At 41.1% G+C, this 23,003-nt stretch overlaps 1 protein-coding gene across 1 annotated transcript in view; it reads right to left on the bottom strand.

Annotated features, from left to right (window-relative positions):
* Nucleotides 1-23,003, bottom strand: part of GPC5 (glypican 5) — a gene marked incomplete at both ends in the record, with an annotated part of 1,343,473 nt that overhangs the window by 69,549 nt on the left and 1,250,921 nt on the right. The gene's annotated exons all lie outside the window — the stretch shown is intronic.

The following is a 23,003-nucleotide window of genomic DNA, read 5'->3' on the forward strand; positions in this document are numbered from 1 at the left end:
GCAATAAAAGACAAAAAACATCCTATTCATTGGGAGAAGATATTTGCCAACGATGAGGCCAATATTCTGACTTTATAAAGAATTCACATAACTTAACAACAACAACAACAACCAATCTGATTTAAAAAATGGGAAGAGAACCTAAACAGTCACTTCTCCAAAGAGAACATATAAATGGCCAATAGATATGTGGAAAGATGGTCAACATCACTAATCATCAAGGAAATGCAAATTAAAACCACAATGAGATATCACTTCACACTTGTCAGAATGACTATCATCAATAAGTCAATGAACATTAAGTGTTGGCTAGGATGTGGAGAAAAGGATACCATCATGCAATGTTCGTGGGATTGTAAATTGGTATAGCCACTATATAAAATAGTATGGATATTCCTCTAAAAATTAAATATAGAACTATGATATGATCCAGCAAATCTGTTTCTGGGTATTAATCCAAAGATACAGAAAACACTAATTTGAAAAGATATATGCACTCATATATTCATTGAAGCATTATTTACAGAGGCCAAGATATATAAGCAATCTAAGTGTCTATCAATAGATGATTGGATAAAGAAGATATGGTAAATATATTAATAAATACTACTCAGCCATAAAAAAATATGAAAATTTTCCATTGTGACAACATGGATGTACCTTGAGTGCATTATGCTAAGCAAAATAAACCAGACAGAGAAAGAAAAATACTATATCATTGTACTTATCTATGGAATTAAAAAAAACAACAATAATTGAACAAACAAAACAGATACAGAGAACAGATAGTCACCAGATGGGCAGGGAGTTGGGAGAAGGAGTGAAAAAAGTAAAAGGGATTAAGAAGTACTAATTGCCAATCATAAAAGTTGTCATGGGGATGTAAAGTACAGCATAAGGAATATAGCAAATAATATTGTAGTAACTATGTATAGTGTCAGATGGGTATTAAGCTTGTTGAGGTGATCAGTTAAGTGTATAAATGTATAATCATTATATTGTACACCTGAAACTAATACAATATTGAATGTCAACTACAAATAGAAAATAATTACTTTAAATATGTACATATATACACATCCATCTCTATAATAAAGAGCCAGGGTGTAATGACGGATCAGGACCAAAGGCTGACCATCAGAAGTGAGCACTGGGTTGCCATGGTGACCCAGCAATGACTACTGAGACTGCAGGCCCAGTGACCCAGCAGTGACTGCTGTGGGGGCTTTGAATCAGGCCCGGAAAGAGACCTGAAGAGAGAAGCAGGGGCTGATCTGTAGCGTCTGAGGCAGCTTTTGACCAGCACTTGCCTTTCTCTTTCCCTCCGAGCCTGGCCAACAGCCCTACCTCCATTTCTCTTCCAGCCTACACGGGGGCTGCTGATCAGCCTTGCCTTTCTGATCAGGCCCTGTTGATAGGCTCAAAGACGCTGACTGGCATAGAAACTGGCCAATCAGAACCAAATCTGGGTCAACTGTGAGGAGCCAATAGCTGCCTAGGAGGTGGAGCTTTTGACACTGACTGGCATAGAAACTGACCAATTAGAACCAAATTGGCCAGCAGAGGAGGGCAGTTGGGGGCGAGATCAGGCCAGCAGGGGAGGGCAGTTGGGGGCAACCAGGCTGGCAAGGGGAAAGCAGTTAGGGAGGAGATCAGGCTGACAGGGGAGGGCAGTTGGAGGCAACCAGGTCAGCAAGGGGAGGGCAGTTGGGGGCGAGATCAGACCAGCAGGGGAGGGCCGTTGGGGGCAAGATCAGGTTGGCAGGGGAGGGCCATTGGGGGCAAGATCAGGCCGGCAGGGGAAGGCCTTTGGGGGCAACTGGGCTGGCAAGGGAGGGCAGTTTGGGGGTGAGATCAGTCTGGCAGGGGAGGGTAGTTGGGGGCAACCAGGCTGGCAGGGAATGGCACTTGGGGGCAAGATCAGGCTGGCAGGGGAGGGCAATTGGGGGCAACTGGGCTGGCAAGGGAGGGCAGTTTGGGGGTGAGATCAGTCTGGCAGGGGAGGGCAGTTGGGGGCGAGATCAGGCCAGCAAGGGAGGGCAGTTAGGGGTGATCAGGCAGGCAGAGGCAGTTAGGGGGGATCAGGCAGGCAGGCAGGTGAGCAGTTAGGAGCCATCTGTCCCAGATTGCGCAAGGGATGTCCAACTGCCAGTTTAGGCCCTATCGGGATCGGGCCTAAACCGGCAGTCGGACATCTCCCAATGGGTCCCCGAATGGAGAGGGTACAGGCTGGGCTGAGGGAAACACCCCTCTGTGCATGAATTTCGTGCACCAGGCCACTAGTACATACATAAAAGTCATGCTTGTGAAGATTTAAAAATGATTTTTCCACAACAGTTGATACTAACCATTTGGACAGATTTCATATTCTACAAATTGCTGTAACATCTCTTACTCACAAAGAGACATCCCACATGTTATATACTAGTAGTTAGAGTTAGGTTTAAGCAAGTGTTTGGTTCCTATCAGCTTCACATCCTCAGAAAGTATGTATCAGAAGGGTGATGGTGTGTGACTTGCTTGGGTTCTGAGAAGACAGTTTATTGATGTAAATGCCATAGTGAACAATAGTGATTGAAATACTAGTGATTATACACAACCCTTACTTCTGCAAGAAGGCTGAACGTATTTTGAACAGAACACTTGGATCAAAGCTCCATCCATGCTGTTGCAAATGGTAGGAGTTCCTTCCTTTTTACAGCAGCGTAGTATTCCATTGTGTAGATGCACCACAGTTTTTTAATCAACTCATCTACTGATGGGCACTTAGGCTGATTCCAAATCTTAGCTATTGTAAATTGTGCTGCTATGAACAGAGGGGTGCATATATCCTTTCTGATTGGTGTTTCTAGTTTCTTGGGATATATTCCTAGAAGTGGGATCACTGGGTCAAATGGGAGTTCCATTTTTAACTTTTGAGGAAACTCCATACTGTTCTCCATAGTGGCTGCACCAGTCTGCATTCCCACCAGCAGTGCACGAGGTTTCTCTTTACTCCTCATCCTCGTCAGCACTTGTCATTTGTTGATTTGTTGATGATAGCCATTTTGACAGGTGTGAGATGGTACCTCATTGTCATTTTGCTTTGCATCTCTAAGATGATTAGTGACTTTGAGCATGTTTTCATATGTCTCTTGGCCTTCCTTATGTCTTCTTTCAAAAAGTATCTATTTAGGTCCGTTGACCATTTTTTGATTGGGTTGTTTATCTTCCTTTTGTTAAGTTGTTTGAGTTCCCTGTAAATGTTAGAGATTAAACCCTTATTGGAGATAACATTGGCAAATATGTTCTCCCATGCAGTGGGCTTTCTTGTTGTTTTGTTGATGGTTTCTTTTGCTTTGCAGAAGCTTTTTATTTTGATGTAGTCCCATTTGTTTATTTTCTCTTTAGTTTCCATTGCCCTAGGAGCTGTGTGGGTGAAGATATTGCTCTGGCATATGTCTGAGATTTTGCTGCCTGTGCATTCCTCTAATATTTTTATAGTTTCCCATCTTATGTTTAAGTCCTTTTTCCATTTTGAGTTTATTTTTGTGTATGGTGTAAGTTGGTGGTCTAGTTTCATTTTTTTACATGCATCTGACCAAATTTCCCAGCACCATTTATTTAAGAGACTGTCTTTACTCCATTGTATGTTCTTGCCTCCTTTGTCAAATATTAATTGAGCATAGTGATTTGGGTCAATTTCTGGGTTCTCTATTCTATTCCATTGGTCTATATGTCTGTTCTTGTGCCAGTACCAGGCAGTTCTGAGAGCAGCGGCTTTGTAATACATCTTGATATCTGGTATTGAGATCCCTCCTACTTTGTTCTTTCTCAGGATTGCTGCAGCAATTTAGGGTCTTTTTAAAAAATTTTTATTCCAGATGAATTTTTGGAGAGTTCTTTCTTGTTTTGTGAAATATGCTGCTGGCATTTTAATGGGGAGTGCATTGAATCTATAGATTGCTTTGGGTAGTATGGACATTTTAATGATGTTGATTCTACCAATCCATGAACACGGTATGTTCTTCCATGTGTTTATGTCTTCCTCTATCTCTTTTTTCAATGTCCTGTAATTTTCTGAGTAGAGGTCTTTTACCTCCTTAGTTCAGTTTATTCTTAGATATCTTAATTTTTTTTGTGTGTGCAATGGTAAATGGGATTGTTTTTTTAATCTCTCTGTAAGTTCACTATTGGTGTATAAAAATTCCATAGATTTCTTGGCATTAATATGTATCCTGTTACATTAGTGAATTCATTTATTAAGTCTAATAATTTTCTGATGGAGTCTTTAGGGTTTCCTATATATAGTATCATGTCATCTGCGAATAATGACAATTTTACTTCTTCTTTTCCAATTTGGATGCCTTTTAGTTCTTCTTGTCTGATCGCTTTTGCTAGCACTTCCAGTACTAAGTTGAACAAGAGTGGTGAAAGCAAGCATCCCTGTCTTGTTCCTGTTCTTAGGGGAAATGAATTTAGTTTTTGCCCATTGAGTATGATGTTGGCTGTAGGTTTGTCATATAAGGCTTTTATTATGTTGAGGTATGATCCTTCTATTCCTACATTGCTAAGCGTTTTTATCAGAAAAGGGTGTTGAACTTTGTCAAATGTCTTTTCTGCATCAATGATATGATTATGTGATTTTTGTCTCTCAATTTGTTTATGTAGTAAGGAAAATTCTTAAATTCTAGTAACATTATATAATGAGGTGGAAAACTTGAACCAAATCTGATGTTCTATCATCTTAATTTTTATTTACCACCTCCTATCTTCTCTGACAGCACAATTTATTTAAATTTATCTATAATGAAATGGCAAAGAGAAAGGATAAAACAATTGTCATGCATTTAGAAAACATATAGGTAAGGAAGGGTAAGATGGTTTCTTTTATTAGAATGACTAATAGTAGTATCAATGCACAACCAAACCCCAGTATTTTTATAGGACCCCAAAATAAGATGAATCAAAACAATGGCAAATGGAAACCCATTGAATGGACTTCTTTGAAACTTGTTACCCATAGCACTGAGCACCCCTAATTTATTCTCAGATTTTGCTTACATGTCATTTTAAATGCCTGTGCTTTAAAATTCATTTCCTGGTCATTTCTAATTTCCTTCTACTGTTCCACTGAAAATTTTGAAATGTCATGTGCACCATTCTTTGTTATCTTAAAATAATTTTTGAGACTCATTTATCCAGTTAACTATCATGTGTTAATAGAGTCATGGAATAAAGAAAAAAAATTGACTTCTGTAAGCATTGAACATTTTTGAATGAATGACTACATAGAGCAGTCTGCCCATCTACACTAATAAAAGAGAAAGATGCAAATTGACTGTACCTTCGTGACGCCACCAGCCAATCAGGAGTGAGTATGCAAATTTACCCAACAAAGATGGCAGGTTAATTTGCATATGCAGGCGCCTAGCAGCAGGGGGTGGGGAAGGATGCCTCCATTGTCACCATGGCGACGACGCAGGCATTCCATACCCCCCCAGCTGCTCCGGGCCTCTGGGCAGCGTGGGAAGGTGGAAAGGCGGCTCTGGGCCGGAGCGAAGGCTGTGCCAGCAGCCAGGGGAAGGAAGGCCCATTCTTGCATGAATCTTTGTGCATCGGGCCTCTAGTTTAACATATAAACATCTTATATTAATGTGTTTTCTTGCAAAAGCTTAATCTGAGATTTTTAAATAGACAAAAGGAATATTTTCTGGACAGTAAGGATTTAGGAGTGTGATTTTGAAATCAACATGAAGTTGGACACCTTCTCCATTTTGTAATTGTCAAACTCTCTAGATTCTCATTTACACTAGGAATAGGTAAGTAAGCCACAAGAGGGAATTTTGTTTCACTAAAAGAAAAAATGAAAGTCTGATAATAAGTCTTGCTAAGTATTCAAACAGACTGCTAAGGAAAGGGGCATCTTTTCTGAAGATCTTCCTAAATTACCTGTTTCTGATGACTTTTATACAATCTTTTTTGGACACAAAGCAAAGAAAATGGGTGGGATCTAGAACATTACATATTTCAATACTGGAGTTCATTTAGAACAGTTAATAGATACAAATCATAAAGATACTTTTATAGTTTTTGTAGCAATGTGTATTTTATAATTAAATTAATGTCTTTAATTTCTGAATGTTTATTTTTTAGCTTGTTTAATGGACTGAACCTAAATTAAAAAAAATTTCAATGTGTGAAAATGAGAATTTGCTGCAGTCTAATCTAAAAGTGAGATTTTACTTTATAAAGGTTAAAAATAGTAGCAAGAGAATCATACTTCATATCATGTGTAAAATATAAAGATTAAATTAAAAACAGATATGAAAATCCCGCATACAGATGAAATAATATTTCTGTCTAAATGCCTTGAAATTTTATAGCCTGAGAAGTAAATTTTCTTTTTATAGTATAGGTTACTATTACAATAAGGCAAACTGTAAATTATTTCTTTCCCAAATATTCTAAAAATCCTCAATATAGAGAAAATTTAATTTTCCAGCATGGAAAACATATATAAATGATTCACAGCTGGTTTAAACTTGGAAACCCAAAATGCATTGCATTCTGCCAGCATCAATTTAGTATAAACTATGAAAAAAGGGGGGAGTGTGCCTTCTGTGTTGACTGTTTTGTCCTATAAATGCCGATTATCTTTCACCTTGTGAAGCTCACAAACATCCATTAACAAACATCCATAAACTATGTCTGATATTGGAATTTGATTGGCTACCACAGTATTTTTAGGCCTCAGATCTCCAGTTTTCTGTGGAGGACTTCATCATGCCCAGTCTAACACATAAAACAGCATGGCTGTGATGATGAATAATAGTCTAGTGCTTGGGGAAAGACTTACTACTGAGAGTTATTGAGAGAGAGAGAGCTTAGAGTTTTGACCCTATATGCCAAAATTGCAGGTTCCATCCCTGCTTAGGGCACATACAAGAATCTCCCAATGAATGAATAAGTAAGTGGAACAACAAATCAATGTTCCTCACTCTCTCTCTAAAACTTAAGGAATAAAAAATGTAATTAAGAAAAGAGAAATGGGGAGAAAGGTGAAGAGTGAAGAGGGAAGAGGGAAGGAATTAATACTTACTATAGATTCCATAGTCTATCACATTTAATGCCTAGCACTTAGGAGGTGCTCTAAAATTTTATTTGAAAGACTGAATGAACCTTCCAAACATTTTCACATCATTGAAAATTGAGGTAGGTTTTATTTTTACCCTCACGTCAAAGATGGAATAACTGAGCTCAAAACTATAAATAGCTTATATAAAGTTATACAATTAGAGAATGGCAAAATAAGATTCAAGATCAGGATTATCTGATTCCCCAATCTATTTTCTTTTTGTACCATCTAAAGAAGGCAAATTATTTGTATAAGAAACTGAAAATACAGCAGTTGAAATGTTAAAAGACCTATCATCATGCAGTTATTGAACTGGAAGGGGTCCTAACAGCTATGTAATTAAACCTCCTTATTTTAAACATAAGGAAATGAACTGAAAAACAGGTTAATTGGGATTGAATCAAAAGTGCAAAACAAATAATGTATTCATATTTGAATTGATCATAAATTCTATATAAGGTTGCAATTCTTTGTGCTACAACTATGCTTTTTGAAAAAAAGGTTTCACCTAATGGGTAAATTGATACTTTTTTTATTATTATTAGCTTTGATATTTTGGTGCTCTTATCAGAAACCAAGATATAAAGCTTTAGAAAAGGTTTGTATCATCATTGGAAAAAGTGTGGTCTTTTAAATACCATTTCTGAAATGTATTGATATTTCTTTTCCATTTAGTACATGGCCAATTTTTGTTAAGGTTTCATGTACGCTTTTTTAAAAATATATATTTTATTGATTTTTTACAGAGAGGAAGGGAGAGGGATAGAGAGTTAGAAACATCAATGAGAGAGAAACATCGATGAGCTGCCTCCTGCACACCCGCTACTGGGGATGTGCCTGCAACCAAGGTACATGCCCTTGATCGGAATCGAACCTGGGACCTTCAGTCCGCAAGCCGACGTTCTATCCGCTAAGCCAAACTGGTCAGGGCCCATGTATGCTTTTAAAAAGTACATTCTATAATTGTGGAATTCAGGTTTCTATATTAATATTAGATAATTTGTTGTTTTTAACTTCATATTATCTGTATCCTTGCTGATCTTTCATTCCATATATTTTATCATTATCTTTGGTATATTGATATGTCTTTACTTTCCTTATAATTTCTCATGATTAAAAAAAACATCATTAACAACATTTATGTTTTTAGGTGCATAAAAGTTCAAAATTGTTACATGTTTTCAGTAGCCACTTCTTTCAGCTCTTCCTCTATTTCATTTTTAGTGTTTTATATTTAAATGTAATATCAAGGTACAGGTTTATTTTTCATACTAGTTAGCACTAGATACGCACTTTCAATCCAAAAACCTTATGTCAATTTTCTGTTCTTACTTAAAATATATTTTTCTACTATTCAATTTTATATGGGATGCCTATTTTACACATTGCAGTGACTCTAACCTGTTCTGTGGTTTAAATTTTTCTTTCATTTAAAAATATAAAATTTTGTTTCATTACATTTTTTTTTCTGTATCACAAATGAATTACTCATTATTTTATAAATTACTAGAGGCCTGATGCATGAAATTCGTGCAAGAGTAGGCTTTCCTTCCCCCGGCTGCCGGCATCGGCTTCCCTCTCGCACCTAGGACCTGGGCTTCCCTCTGGCACCTGAGACCTGGGCTTCCCTCTGGCCACTGGCAGGCACCCTGGACCCAGGCTTACCTCACATCCCTGGCTTCATCCGGAAGGTCATCCAGAAACACATCTGGAAGGACGTCTGGTCTAATTAGCATATTATGCTTTTATTATTATAGATTGTTTTCTCTTTAACTGATTTAAAGAAAATATAATTATACTAGAGGCAAAGTGCATGAAATTCGTGCATGGGGGTGGGGGATGGTCCTTCAGTCCAGCCTGCACCCTCTCTAATCTGGGACCCCTCGGGGGATGTCCGACTGCTGGTTTAGGCCCAATCCCGGGATCAGCCCTAAACCGTCAGTCAGACATCCCTCTCACAATCCAGGACTGCTGGCTCTTAAGCGCTCATCTGCCTGCCTGCCTGATTGCCCCTAACTGCTTCTGCCTGCCAGGCTGATCGTCCCCTAACCACTCTTCTGCCAGCCTGATTGACGCCTAACTGCTCCCCTGCCAGCCTGATTGCCCCCAACTGCCCTCCCCTGCTGGCCTGATTTCACCCCCAACTGCCCTCCTCTGCAGGCCTGATTTCACCCCCAACTGCCCTCCCCTGCTGGCCTGATTTCACCCCCAACTGCCCTCCCCTGCTGGCCTGATTTCACCCCCAACTGCCCTCCCCTGCCAGCCTGATCTCGCCCCCAACTGCCCTCCCAGCTGGCCTGGTCACTCCTAACTGTCTGCCCCTGCAGGCCTGGTCCCCCACAACTGCCCTCTTTTGCAGGCCTGATCACCCCAACTGCCCTCCCCTGCGGCCTGGTCACACCCAACTACCGCCATCTTGTGGCGCCACCATCTTGTGACGATGTCGTAGCAGCCATCTTGTGATGATGTTGTAAGATGCCACCTAGGCTTTTATTATATAGGATGCATCTAATTTTTTTCCACTTTAATCATCACAATTTTTTTTTTCAAATACTATTCCCTTTTTCATTCGCTTTCATCATTCAGATTTGTTCACATTATAATAATAGGCATGAAGGGAAAAAAATTAATCACATTTCTCAAAACTCAATCTGTCCCAAGTATCATCCATGAAACCATGCCATCATTTCTTAGGGGAAAAAGCATTAAAAAATGATGGTGATCTTATTAAAATTAAGACCAATTCCAAGTAAACCATGTGTAAGGTTTAAGTGCACAAAGTGTTTTCATGGCAATGATTTTACAGAAATGTAGGCGTGATGTATCCTATTTGAAATATTCAAATCTTTGAAGGTTTCTGCATGAGCACTTAAATAAAAACTGCCACATTGGCATCGTTTCAGTGGCTTTCAATGTCCTGTTTGATCTCAGAAATGTAGGCTGATCTTTGCCGTGAGCCACTTCCATGATCGCATGGTCTTCGCAGCGCTTTCTCTCCGGCAGCTCTGTTCTCCAGGCCCATGTACAGTCTTCCCAGCTTCAGCCACATGGAGGCCACGTTGAGGGAGTACAGTGGGGAGTGCTTGCTGTAGGGCTTAATGACTTTCTGTCCCTATGGCAGAGCTCCTTCCCAGTCCTGTATGTACAAGCAGACGCCCATGGCTTGGTACATCATGGGCAGCATATACACGTTGCTGTCCTCAAACAGGGAGCTCATCATCTCCTGGATGAGCTGGCAGATCTCCAGCAGCTCAATGGGGACTTGTAGTGCCTGGCCCTCCGGATCTCCTCAATGAGGATGGGCGCCTATCGGACCATGTCCCGGATGGCCTCTGCCTTGAGGGTGTGTGTGGGGGGGTCGTTGTTGAGCTTCCGGATGGTCCCCTTGGCCTTATCCTTGTCTTTGGTGGTGCACTACTGGCACTCGCAGGTAAAGAAGTAAGAATATCATAACCGGTCATCCCTGTCTTCTGTGGGATACAGGAGGTCAATGTAGCTGGTAAAAACCTTGTCTCCCGGGCTGATTTCTTGTACGGCTCTGACTTCCGCCAGGGTCCCCCTTGTAGGACCCTGATCTCCACAATGATCTCCACAATGACATTGGGGCAACAACTGTGACCCATCAAAGCAACATCAGGAAATATTGCTGATCCCAAAGGAGACAGTTCTTCATCCTCAATTGTGAAGCCCTTGCAGTTAACCTGTGCAAAGAGCGCTACCAGGCTCTCGCTGCCGGGGAACTCGGGGTGCTTGGAGTAAAAGTGATGGAGAGCAGAAATGTCACTCTGAATCAAATCCTTCTTCTCGTTGTCCAATTTATCCAGATGCGATTCAAACTCCTTCACGGTTAACAGTGTCTCTGAAGGTGTTCTCTCGGGGTGGCTTTTCTGTTTGGCCAGAATCCTCGCAGTGAGCCTTATGGTCTCGGAGGGGTTCCAGTTTTCCCCAAAAACAGCCATGGCTGAACATTCATTCCAGCGTGTGCATGCGCCAGTCTTCTTTCTGACACTCCACATTGCAGTGAAATGCCTGCTTGCATCTTCCACATTTGGACAATCCTTTCCTAGTGAAGCAGTGCTCGCGGTGGGCAGTGGGCAGTGGTTGCCCCTCTCGTTGACCGTGAGCACGTAGGCGTGGGCCGGGCAGGAGAAGAGCAAGTCCCCCGCCTGGAAGGGCTGCAGGGCGCGCAGCCCCTGGCCCTTGCCCGGGCCGCAAAAGCACTCCAGGCTGCCCCCTCAGCCCGCATGGTGGTGGCGGGAGGGCTGTGCAGTGCTGGCCTAGACCGAGCTGCTCCCCACGAGCTGTTATTGGAGAAGCATCACCTCGAGCCGTGGGGGGCGGGGTGGGGAGCCGCCCGGCGGACACTGTGGGGACCACCGCTCCCCGGAAGGGATGACGGCCCCCAATCACCACAATTTTTATTCTCTTGTTTTCTGAGGGAAATTTTTTGTCCCCCTCCTCTTGCTTTATATTTTTGTTTCATAATTTATCATTCTTTTTATAGTAACAGGTGCTATTAATTTTACACTTTGGGATTGTAATTTTCTTATTTGAAAGACAGTTTGTGATTCCTCTGTCATCTTCCAATGTTGTCAGTGAATTCATTTTTGATGGTCATTTTTCTTCTACTATTGAGAGTATTCTTTTGGGGGCCTTATCTTGACTTCTATATTCCCTCTGCTTTAAGTCCAATAATAGGTTTCAAATTGTTTACTGAGGCTCCTCCCCCTGCATGAAGTTGGTAAAAGAGAGATTAGTGCAGACCAAGTCCAGTCCAGGTGTTTTCATGCTTTCTTCAGCTCTCTCTGTGTATAAGCTGAAGGTCCAGTTGGTGGGGCAGCTGTTCCCAGGCTCCGTGGAGGGAGCAGTGAGGTCTGCAGGCTCCCCCTCTACTGCAGAGTCTGGCAGCACCCCTTCACCATCCTCAGGGTCCTCGTTTCCTCATTACCCTACAAGCAACTCTTCTTGCTTTTGGATCTAAATGCCAGCGGGGTGGAGCTTAATGCCACCGTTCTCACCACTCAGTTTTGGTTCCATATCTGATCCAGAGAATATTACTTTGCTTTTGAGTGTGGCTACATCTGGTACTTATTTATTTTACTTTATAATTTTTGTGCTGTATTTGAGGTGAATGTGGAAGTTCAAAGCATGAATTCAAAGCACCATTTTACTGAAATAGTTTACCAACAGTCTCTTGTATATTCTTTATACTACTGCCAGCATTATATTTCTAACAATCAAATCCAATTTTATCTCTGCTCTGTTTAAACACTTTCACTGGCTCTCTTATCTGAAGATTTGTCAGTTTCCTTAGTGAGACTTGAAGATTCCCATAATTCTCAATCAAGACTTAATCTACTTGTCTGTCTCCTGTTACACATCTCTGACTACTTAGCCACAGCAAACTACATTATCCAATCATACCCACCTGTTGAAATCATGGATATTCTCTCAAATTTTAGTCCAAATATTTTGTCCCAATAAAACCTTTTCAAGGGCCCTGGAAATAAATTATGCCCGTGCCTTTATTCCTACATTTTATTAAAAGTCCAGTATACTTCTTTCCACCATGGGATTACAATTTCCTTCCTGGAAATAACCATGATTTATTTGTATGAACCTTTTGTATACTTATTGTAGATCAATTTTTCAAATTAATTAACATTTGGTATCAGCACTACCAAGTTCCAATCCATACCCCAGTTGAGTGTTATTGCATCCATCACTGGGGAGCGTTTACTATCCATATTTTGAGAAGGGCTGATTTTTTGAGTAATTGAGACCTAGGAAATACATGCAATAATAGCAGTGGAAGTTCACCCTTACACAGAACTTCTCATGTGCCAGATTCAGTATAAGCACTTAATATGTGATGTTTCATTTCATCCACACAACAACCCTATCAAGGAGGTACTTAGTAGCCTCATTTTACAAATGAAGAGACTGAGGCATGGAGATTGTTATTGCATAAGGTGTTATCTGAAGATATGTAGCTAGTAAATTGCAGGTTGGGGTTTGCCTAGAGGCAGTCTGTCTCCTGAGTCTATGCTCTTAGGCACTAAATTTTACCACCATATGTATATGTCACCCCTTAATGGACTAAACACATAAATGGTGGAAAGATCATTTCAGGTAGCTTTCAACAAACAAACCAAACCACTACATGATGAATCCCCAGATTGAGTGTATATTCCATGGAGAACTGCAGTTAATCGTTTTACCCCACCATGATAATTTCAACTCCACAGATGTGACATGAGCTATTTTATTTCTCTTAGAAATGTTTGTGGTTTCATGATTTAGGAAGATGAGTTTTCTCAGCTACCTTCTTCTGTGGAAAGGAAATGCTTCAAACACAAGAGCTAGCTCTACAAGTTGAGAGAAGAATATGGAAAACTGGTGAATGGTTCCCATCCCTCTATGCCCCATTGCATAACTATATACAAGTGATGAGAAAGGCTTTATTTTGTGAAGGTTCGCTTCACTCATTTTCAGATTGGAGGAGAGAGGATAATCAGGCATCAAATATATACATAATAAATATATACTATAACAATTTCAGTTACATGCTTAATATTTAGATAATTGTTTTGTGCTTATTGCCTGTAAGAATATATGCTCCTAGAAAGTGATTAATTCTTCAACACCAAAGCTAACCTGATATAGGTTGAGAGCACTGGGTGAGTTTTTCATGGTTAAATTTGACTTGTGAAAGCATCGTCATCTGTTGATCCATGCTGAAGGAAGATAAAAATAATCCCCAGCTTCTTGCTACATTTCGTGACTAGAAGAACTACAACAGCTTGGCATTTCCTAAATGTTTTCAAAAGTAGACCACACAAGAGTCGGACATTTGCTCTTGTCATAATAGTGATGGAAAGATTACCAAAAGAATGTCACACATGAAGTGACCTTTTAGATAGACTGGTACTATCAATCCATTCATTAAAATTGTGAGAGAGAAAAAAGAGATGTGAATGCAATGAATCTTCTGGCAACATCTGTGAGTTTAATAATTAGTCACACTCTCTTTGGCAATTTTCATCATAGCTAAATTTACCACTCTAGAGGCAGGACAACTTTTTAAAATAAACTTTGAAATGATCATATAACAGATGATCATTAAGAGACTGAGAACAGGACATGCCACTAATTATAATTACAGCAGAGCTGATTCATTCACTAAAAATTATGGTGACATTCATTAGTTCTTTCTCTAAGTATAAATCAACCTATTTGTTTGACTGATTTTCTTTTGCATGAAGGGTACTCACTGTTAATGAATGGCCTAAATATTTGAAACCAAATTGTCAATAGTTCTTTGTTGTTGAAATGGCTGATATTCCCCATGAAGCATTCCTGTGCAAAGTTTAGCTTTTAGGTAAGAGGAGTTTAATTGTAGTTTTGACCCAAATCCTATATTAATTTAAAAACAGCTACTCTGCCATTAGAAATTATACCAAGCATATGGAGCAGGTAATCTATGAAACATACTTTGGACTTTACCAGCTGGAAAATGGGAGAAAGGTCAATCTCTTCAAAAGAAAAATCAGGAAGGTAAAAACAGCATGAACTCTTTTAGAGTATAATGATTAAACAGTAGAAATGTTCGGAAGCTAATATTTAAAATGACAATATATGAACTATTAGTATGGCATCAGTACAATATTGAAGTTTATTGATCATTTGGTTTCATAAAATTTTTTATAGTTCTGCATTACTCTCTAAGCAAATAGCTTGAGGGTAACTCAGTACTATCCTATCTAATAAAAGGATAATATGCAAATTGACCATCACTCCAACACACAAGATGGCTGCCTACATGTGGACACAAGATGGCCGCCACAAGAAGGCCAGCAGGGGAGAGTAGTTGGGAGGGACCAGGCCTGCAAGGGAGGGCAGTTGGAGGCGATCAAGCCTGCAGGGGAGGGCAGTTAGGGGTGACTAGGCCGGCAGAGGAGGGAAGTTGGGAGCGACTGGGCCTGCAGGGAAGGGCAGTTGGGGGGGACCAGGCCTGCAGGGAAGGGCAGTTAGGGGTGACCAGGCCTGCAGGGAAGGGCAGTTAGGGGTGACCAGGCCAGCAGGGTAGGGCAGTTAGGGGTGACCAGGCCTCAAGGGGAGGGCAGTTAGGGGCAAACAGGCTGGCAGGGGAGCAGTTAGGCATCGATCAGGCTGGCAGGGGAGTGGTTAGGGGGTGATCAGGCTGGCAGGCAGAAGCGGTTAGGGGCAATCAGGAAGACAAGCAGGCAAGCAGTTGGGAGCCAGCAGTCCTGGATTGTGAGAGGTATGTCTGACTGCCTGTTTAGGCCCGATTCAGGTAGGATCAGGCCTAAATGGGCAGTCGGACATCCCTTGAGTGGGTCACAGATTGGAGAGGGTGCAGGATGGGCTGAGGGACACTCCCCCCTCCAGTGCACGAATTTTGTGCACCAGGCCTCTAGTAGTATATAATAAAAGCCTAATATGATAAGTATCTGACCATTCATTTGACCATTCAACCAGCTGCTATGACATGCACTGACCACCATGGGACAGATGCTCCAACTGGTAGGTTAGCTTGCTGCTGGGGTCTGGCCGAACAGGTCTGAGTGAGACAGGCCAGACATGCTCTGGAGCCCTCCCAAGGTTCCTCCCCAGCCGGGCAATCTCCTACGGCCCCTCTCTGGCCTTTAAAATATTTCTTCTGATTAATTTCCTTTCAATGTGCATGAATCCATGGACTAGGCCTCTAGTAATTACTGTATTTTCCAGCGTATAAGACGACTGGGCGTATAAGATGACCCCCAAATTTTCCAGTTAAAATATAGAGTTTGGGATATACTCACCATATAAGACTACCCCTCTTCCAATGCACACCAAATAAAAATTAAAAAAAAAAACACATCAGATTTGATTTCAATATGGTAATTTTAATTCAAATGCCTATGACATGCAGGTACTTAGCAGGAAAACTGTCACTTATAAACATAAGGCTGTTTGTCATCAAACATGTAAACATAAAACAGTGCAAGTGGGTTAAACTTTTCCTAATTCACTCTAAAGCTGAAAGGAAGGATAAGACAATAAACCCATGGGAGCTGCCATGCTGTTTGTTTTCTAAGCTGTCAACCAAACTGGAACTGATGATGATAGGAGGAAGATAACAAACAATATAGAGAGAGCAAGTGCCGGGCAAGTCCCTGGCGAGTTAGCAACGCCCATCATAACTACAAGCTATAGTATTTTTACAGGTTTTGCTGGCGTGACAGTTTCCCTTTAAAAGCCTTCAAAATCCTCCTATTCGTCATCTGATATCATAAGTACATCAATGACATCTTGTGATACATTTGTAAGGCAGTCATCGTATGGATCGAATTCCGTATCAGATGGTGTGGTCTCAGCTTTGGCTTCCTCTTCATCTTGCCACAAGTAGTCGTCCTCCATACCATCTAATGAATTTGATATGCCACACTTCTTGAAAGACTTGATTACTGTTTCTGCATCAATATCATTCCAGGCTTTTATGACAAACTTGCACAAAACATCCAACTGTGGAGCACGCATGTTTCCCCCTTTTGTGAATGACTTTTCGCCGCTAACCATCCATTCATTCCACTGTTCTCGAATGCGAACTTTAAATGTGTTTTTCTGGGCACAGCGCCACTCTATCTCTTTTTTCCATACCCCGGGCATCCCAGATGCCTGCAGCTTGCTCCACCCTTCACTTACACCTTCCCGGTGAGGCGCCCCTCACCTTGTCATCAGGAACCGTGTTAAGTCACTTCTTTCCACGAGTCCTGGTGAGTGGATTTTCTTCTACCATACTTATACAGCGTTGTCCTTGCTGCTTTCATACGGTCACCGCATACGGTGGGAGGGAGCTCAAAAATGGCTGCGGCCGCATCCCTGCCATATGCGGCGAGCACCCGGCTGCACTCCATTCATTTCAATGGAGCTGGACGGAGACTGTATGCAGCACAAAAAGGAGCCGACTGGAGACACATGCTGTCTCCGTCCGGCTCCATGGAAATGAATGGGGTGCGGCCGTTTTTGAGCTCGGCGACTGTAGATTCTCCAGTCTGGCTTGGAAGTTTCAGCACCCGCCCTATAAGAGGACACCTGGCGTATAAGACGACCCCCGACTTTTGAGAAGATTTTCCTGGGTTAAAAAGTCATCTTATATGCCGGAAAATACGATATATATTGTCCATCCTTTGCTAGAAAATAAAAGCATAGGTAAATAGGGTACCTGATTTCATCTCTAAAATCATGAGCTATAAGTCAGAGAAGAGAATCCCTTTTCAAAAGTAAGCCAGAGCTTCAGCTATTTATAATATAAAGTCCATAATATCTTATTGTTATATAAATGTCTGCACCTCAGAGGTGCCTTTAATATCTTAGATTTTGGGTATAGTAACAAGAGACAAACCAGTCCTTAGTCACAGACACAAATAACAGGATTTAATTACCTTCATGAAAAGTGAAATAAAAATCAGGTTATTATTTAGTACTAGAGGCCTGGTGCACGAATTCGTGCACAGGTGGGGTCCCTTGGCCTGGCCAGAGATTAGGGCTGATTGGGGCCAGCCAGCTGTGGGGAGGGACCGCAGGAGGTTGGCTGGCCACAGGAGGTTGGCTGTGGGAGCGTACTAATCACCAGGGGGCAGCTCCTACATTGAGCGTCTGCCCCCTGGTGGTCAGTGCACATTATAGCTACTGGTCGGTTGTCCGGTCATCCGGTCGTAATGGTCATAGGCTTTTAAATATATAGATTTCACTGTAATGAACATGGTTGGCCTCCTTATGGTCTTTGAACATGATGCTCTCTCAACTCACAATTATCCTCATTTCTAATGTCATAAAGGATTTCTCCTTTCATGTTCTTTAGGATTCAGTTCAAATTTCATTATTCAGAGAAGCCTTCCCCCACTGATATGCTATTGACACTATACCTCATTCTTTTTTTTTTCTTATAATAAATCTTTATTGTTCAGATTATTACAGGTGTTCCTCTTTTTTTCCCCCCTCATAGCTCCCCTCCACCTGATTTCCCACCCCACTCCATGCCCTTACCCCCCACCACTGTCTTCATCCATAGGTGTAAGATTTTTGTCCAATCTCTTCCTGCACCCCTCACACCCCTTTCTCCCTGAGAATTATCAGTCCACTCCCTTTCTATGTCCCTGCTTCTATTATATTCACCAGTCCATTCTGTACTTCAGAATTTTTATTCACTTGATTTTTAGATTCACTTGTTGGTATGTATGTATTTGATGTCTTTTTGTTGTTCATAATTTTTATCTTTACTTTTTTCTTCTTCTTCCTCTTCTTAAAGAATACCCTTCAGCATTTCATGTAATCCTGGTTTGGTGGTGATGAACTCCTTTAGCTTTTTCTTGTCTGTGAAGCTCTTTGTCTGACCTTCAGTTCTGAATGATAACTTTGCTGGGTAGAGTAATCTTGGTTGTAGGTTTTTGCTGTTCATCACTTTGAATATTTCTTGCCACTCCCTTCTGGCCTGCATAGTTTCTGTTGAGAAATCAGCTGACAGTCATATGGGTACTCCCTTGTAGGTAACTAACTGTTTTTCTCTTGCTGCTTTCAAGATTCTCTCTTTGTCTTTTGCCCTTGGCATTTTAATTATGATGTGTCTTGGTGTGGTCCTCTTTGGATTCCTCTTGTTTGGGGTTCTGTGCACTTCCTGAACTTGTAAGTCTATTTCTTTCACCAGGTAGGGAAAGTTTTATGACATTATTTCTTCCAATAGGCCTTCAATATCCTGCTCTCTCTCTTCTTCTGGCACCCCAAAAATTTGGATGTTGGTATGCTTAAAGCCATCCCAGAGGCTCCTTACACACTATCCTCACACTTTTGGATTATTCTTTTTTTCCGCCTCTCTGGTTGGGTGTTTTTTGATTCCTCATATTCCAGATCTTTGGTTTGACTCTTGGGGTACGTTGATCTACAGTTGAGTTTCTGTATATTCTTTATTTCAGACAGTGTATGCTTAATTTCTGACTGGTCCTTTTCCATTTTTTGGCATTCTCATTAAGGTCCTTGAAGGTCTCACTAAGTTCCTCAGAGGTCTCTTCAAGTTTCTCAAAGGTTTTTAGAAGATTATTGAGTAACCTTATAAATGTGGTTCTGAACACTGTGTCGTCCAGTAGTTTACTTTCCTCCATGTCTCCCATTCATGACATGCTTCTGTGTCTCCACATTTTGGCTGCCTCCCTGTGTTGATGGAGTGGCTTGGTGTGGTAGGTGACCTATAGGGGCCAGTAGCTCAGCTTCCCCAATCACCCAAGGTGGTCGTTCTTAGTACACCCCTTTGTGGGCTGAGTGCAAAGTCTTGGTGTAGTTAAGTCTTGATTGCTGTTGGTACACTGGGAGGAATTGACCTCCAGGCCAATTGGCTGTGAAGACCCACTGTGTCTATAATGGGAGAACTGCTGTGTTGGAGACACACTTATGGTGCAGGACTTGTTTCAGTAGGGCTTTGGTGCTCACTGAGTCTGCCTCCCCGAATGTGTCGCTTATGGATGTGAGGAGTTGAAATCTGGTGTCTCACACTGACCACTAGGTGCATTGGCTTCTGGATCTCCAATGGGGTGCAGGTCAGCTACTGTCTGAGGCTGCCCTGCAGGTGCTACAGTGAGAACCACAGTCCTCTCCTCCCTGCTTGGAGCTTGGAGGCTTTGAAGCTGTCTGTACCGGGTTGCAAGTTTACTAGGTTAAACTGCAATAGAGAAGGCCAGTCATATGCAAAAGCCACTGTTTGGAGCTTGGGTATATTGGTAGATTGTGCAGGGTGGAGTCTCAGGGCGTCACTAGGCTAGGGCGTGGCAAACAGCGATGGCTGGCCGTGAGCCCTCTCGACCGCGTCCCCGCATCTCGCACCCTGGCATAGCAAACGGTTATTCTTTCACGCAGCTCTGCAAGCAAGCCACCCTCACTTTCCAACCCGATGGCAGACAGCCCAGTTTATCCCCAGAAACTGGATTTCAGAGAGATTGGGAGCTTGTGTCTCTTCGGGCCAAAGAAAGCAACGCCCGCTGCCAACCAGGCTCCGCCGCCAGCTCGCCAGCTGGGCTCCGCCACCAGCTCGTATCCCAAGTGCGCCCCTGTACCTCAGTTTTTCAGCGTTTGTGCCCTGAATTTTTTTTTTCTCTTTCTGTCTAGCTGTAGAGCTTCCAGTCAGCTAGATTTTCCCGTGGTTCTGGGTGATAAACGTTTTGTCTCTTAGTTGTAGTTATGAAATTGTTGTGGACGGCAGCAGTTAACATGTTTACCTACGCCACCATCTTGGATCTCTATATGTCATTCTTATCACATTCTATTTTCTTTACATAACTTGTCATGATCTAAATTACCTGTTTGTTATGCATATTTTTATTGTGGAGTAGAAGTAACATAGGGCATGGATAATTCTACTTTCTATATCACTATATATCCAAGACACAGGACAGCAAGTCAACAAGGATTTGTGAAAGGCTGTAAGGGAAAAAGCAACCCGTTCAGAATCATGGGCGGGAGATGAATGGTGATGGTGAATGTGTGATTTCCTCCCTCCCTCCTTCCCATCCTTCCTTCTTTCATCCACTTATTCACTCATAGGCCAATGGGCCAGAATGCCTTTCACACTATATTAAACTCCATAATATTATTACCCCTGAAAATTGTGTGGGAATTAATTTTTGTATGCATTATTTGTAATTATTTTGGCAATTAACTTTCTCTGTAGCTTCACAGCTGCTCAATCTGAGTTTCTAGTTGATCCTTGGCTGGCAGCAGCTACTAATGTGTAGCTTTACTATCTCTGCCTATCAGTCACAGTGCACAATCTGTTGCAAACATTTTTAATGCTCAGGGGAATTTTCCATTAAAACAAACATTTGGGTAAGTTTTTCAATAATGCAAGTTTGACCTTATTTATTTTACATATTCCCATTTGCATTCATTGATAATATTTGACATGGTGCCTAAGAAATAGCAATAGTAATAGAAATGCTCCTCTCAATGTTAATTTTACAAATGGGTCCGTCAAACACTCTGTTGGAGTTTTTTTGACTTATGCATAAGAACTGGAAACAGATGTTTGGAAGTAGATGAGCTACACCAGTGGTCGGCAAACTCATTAGTCAACAGAGCCAAATATCAACAGTACAATGATTGAAATTTCTTTTGAGAACCAAATTTTTTAAACTTAAACTTCTAATGCCACTTCTTCAAAATAGACTCGCCCAGGCCATGGTATTTAGTGGAAGAGCCACACTCAAGGGGCCAAAGAGCCGCATGTGGCTCGCGAGCCGCAGTTTGCCAACCACTGAGCTACACCATCTAGAGTTCTACAAACAACCCTCTAATAGAAATAAATAAAAACTAGACTCTTCTGAGTATACATGATATTTGTGCACATAACATTCAGATTCCTGTATGGATTTGGTGCCACAAAGTATACACATTATGTTCATGAAGAAATTTAAAGTGTTTAGGAAATGGTATCAAATACTTAGAAAAGTTTTAATTTTATAATTTATAAACTATTATACTATCTGATTCTAATTTTAAAAACTGAAAGAAAATATTACACAGAATAAAATTGTTTTGTAATCAGTATTTGTGAATTTTAGAAATGAAATATATATATATTCACAAAGATACTATATTAATTTTATTTTAAAAGTATCATTTGTTACTATAGCAGCTAACATGTAAATTTCCAAAAATTCATCAGGTTTTTCTAATCATTTTATTGGTTTACTATTCCAGAATTCAGATTAGCCAGAGAAAGTTGATATGGGCCTATCTTTTTCTGAGTTATTACTTTATTATTTTGGCTCAATAACTCTGCTCTAAGGAATACTTAGTGTTGTTCAACATAGCTACTTTGTTAAGAAAAGCCCTATCTGCATTGTCATAAACTTTTGATGTGAAGATGTGTATGATTGTGTGGGTATATGTGCATTTATTTTAAATAGTCATAGGTTTCCTAATATTAAGTGTCAATTCCCTTGACTTACACAAGTTTTTTAAAGGAATTGAAATGATTCATGTAATATAGATATACATGATAAAACAAGTTAGAGAATTTTGAACAAAATTATGGTGTTTTGTTTCTTCCCCCCAAAGAATTAAAATAACATCACTGCCTTCAAAAGAAGGAACAATTGTGTATAAAACATTTTCATTTTGCTCTTTCTCCGTCCTTTTCTTATCATCATCTGCACTCACATCTACCCTCATCTGCAACCCAGGATCGGTAGTAGCACATACCAAAGATCCCAAATATCATTGCAGGCTCAGAACCCAGCAAATGGAGAAACTGAATCATTCTTGAAATGAACTTCTTTAAAAATAAAAATTAAAAGAGTACACTTTAAACTTTCTAATTTCTTTCTGCTCAGTTTCATCAAATATTAGAATGCCAGCAAATGTTGAAGTTATGGAATTTTGTAGACATAGCATATTCCATATTACATACACCCCAAGATTTTTTGAGATAAAAATGTTTTCATTTAAAAGATATTCTGTCTACTTTCAAAACTAGCATCATTTATCTCTGGCCCCAAAATATGTTGCCTGTAATAATCCTATATAATAAAGTGGTAATACACAAATTGACCTTAATGGCAGAATGACCAGAACGATCACTGGACCAGTCACTATGAGTTGCACTGATCTCCTCTTGGTCCCTTTCCCCAGCTGGCAGGCTCCCATTGCCTGATGGCCACCTGCAGCGAGGGTGGGGCCGGCGAGCAGGTGGGAACAGCTGGCCTCTTGGTCCCTTCCCCCAGCCATCAGGCACTGATCACCGGATGGTGAACTGGGAACCGGGGGTGGGTGGTGGCAGGGGGTAGGGCCGGCTGCAGGTAGCTGGGGAAGATGGCCTTGATCGCAGGCCAGGCCT

This window comes from Cnephaeus nilssonii (assembly GCF_951640355.1).
Source record: "Cnephaeus nilssonii genome assembly, chromosome: 8".
In the NCBI taxonomy this organism is placed as follows: domain Eukaryota; kingdom Metazoa; phylum Chordata; class Mammalia; order Chiroptera; family Vespertilionidae; genus Cnephaeus; species Cnephaeus nilssonii.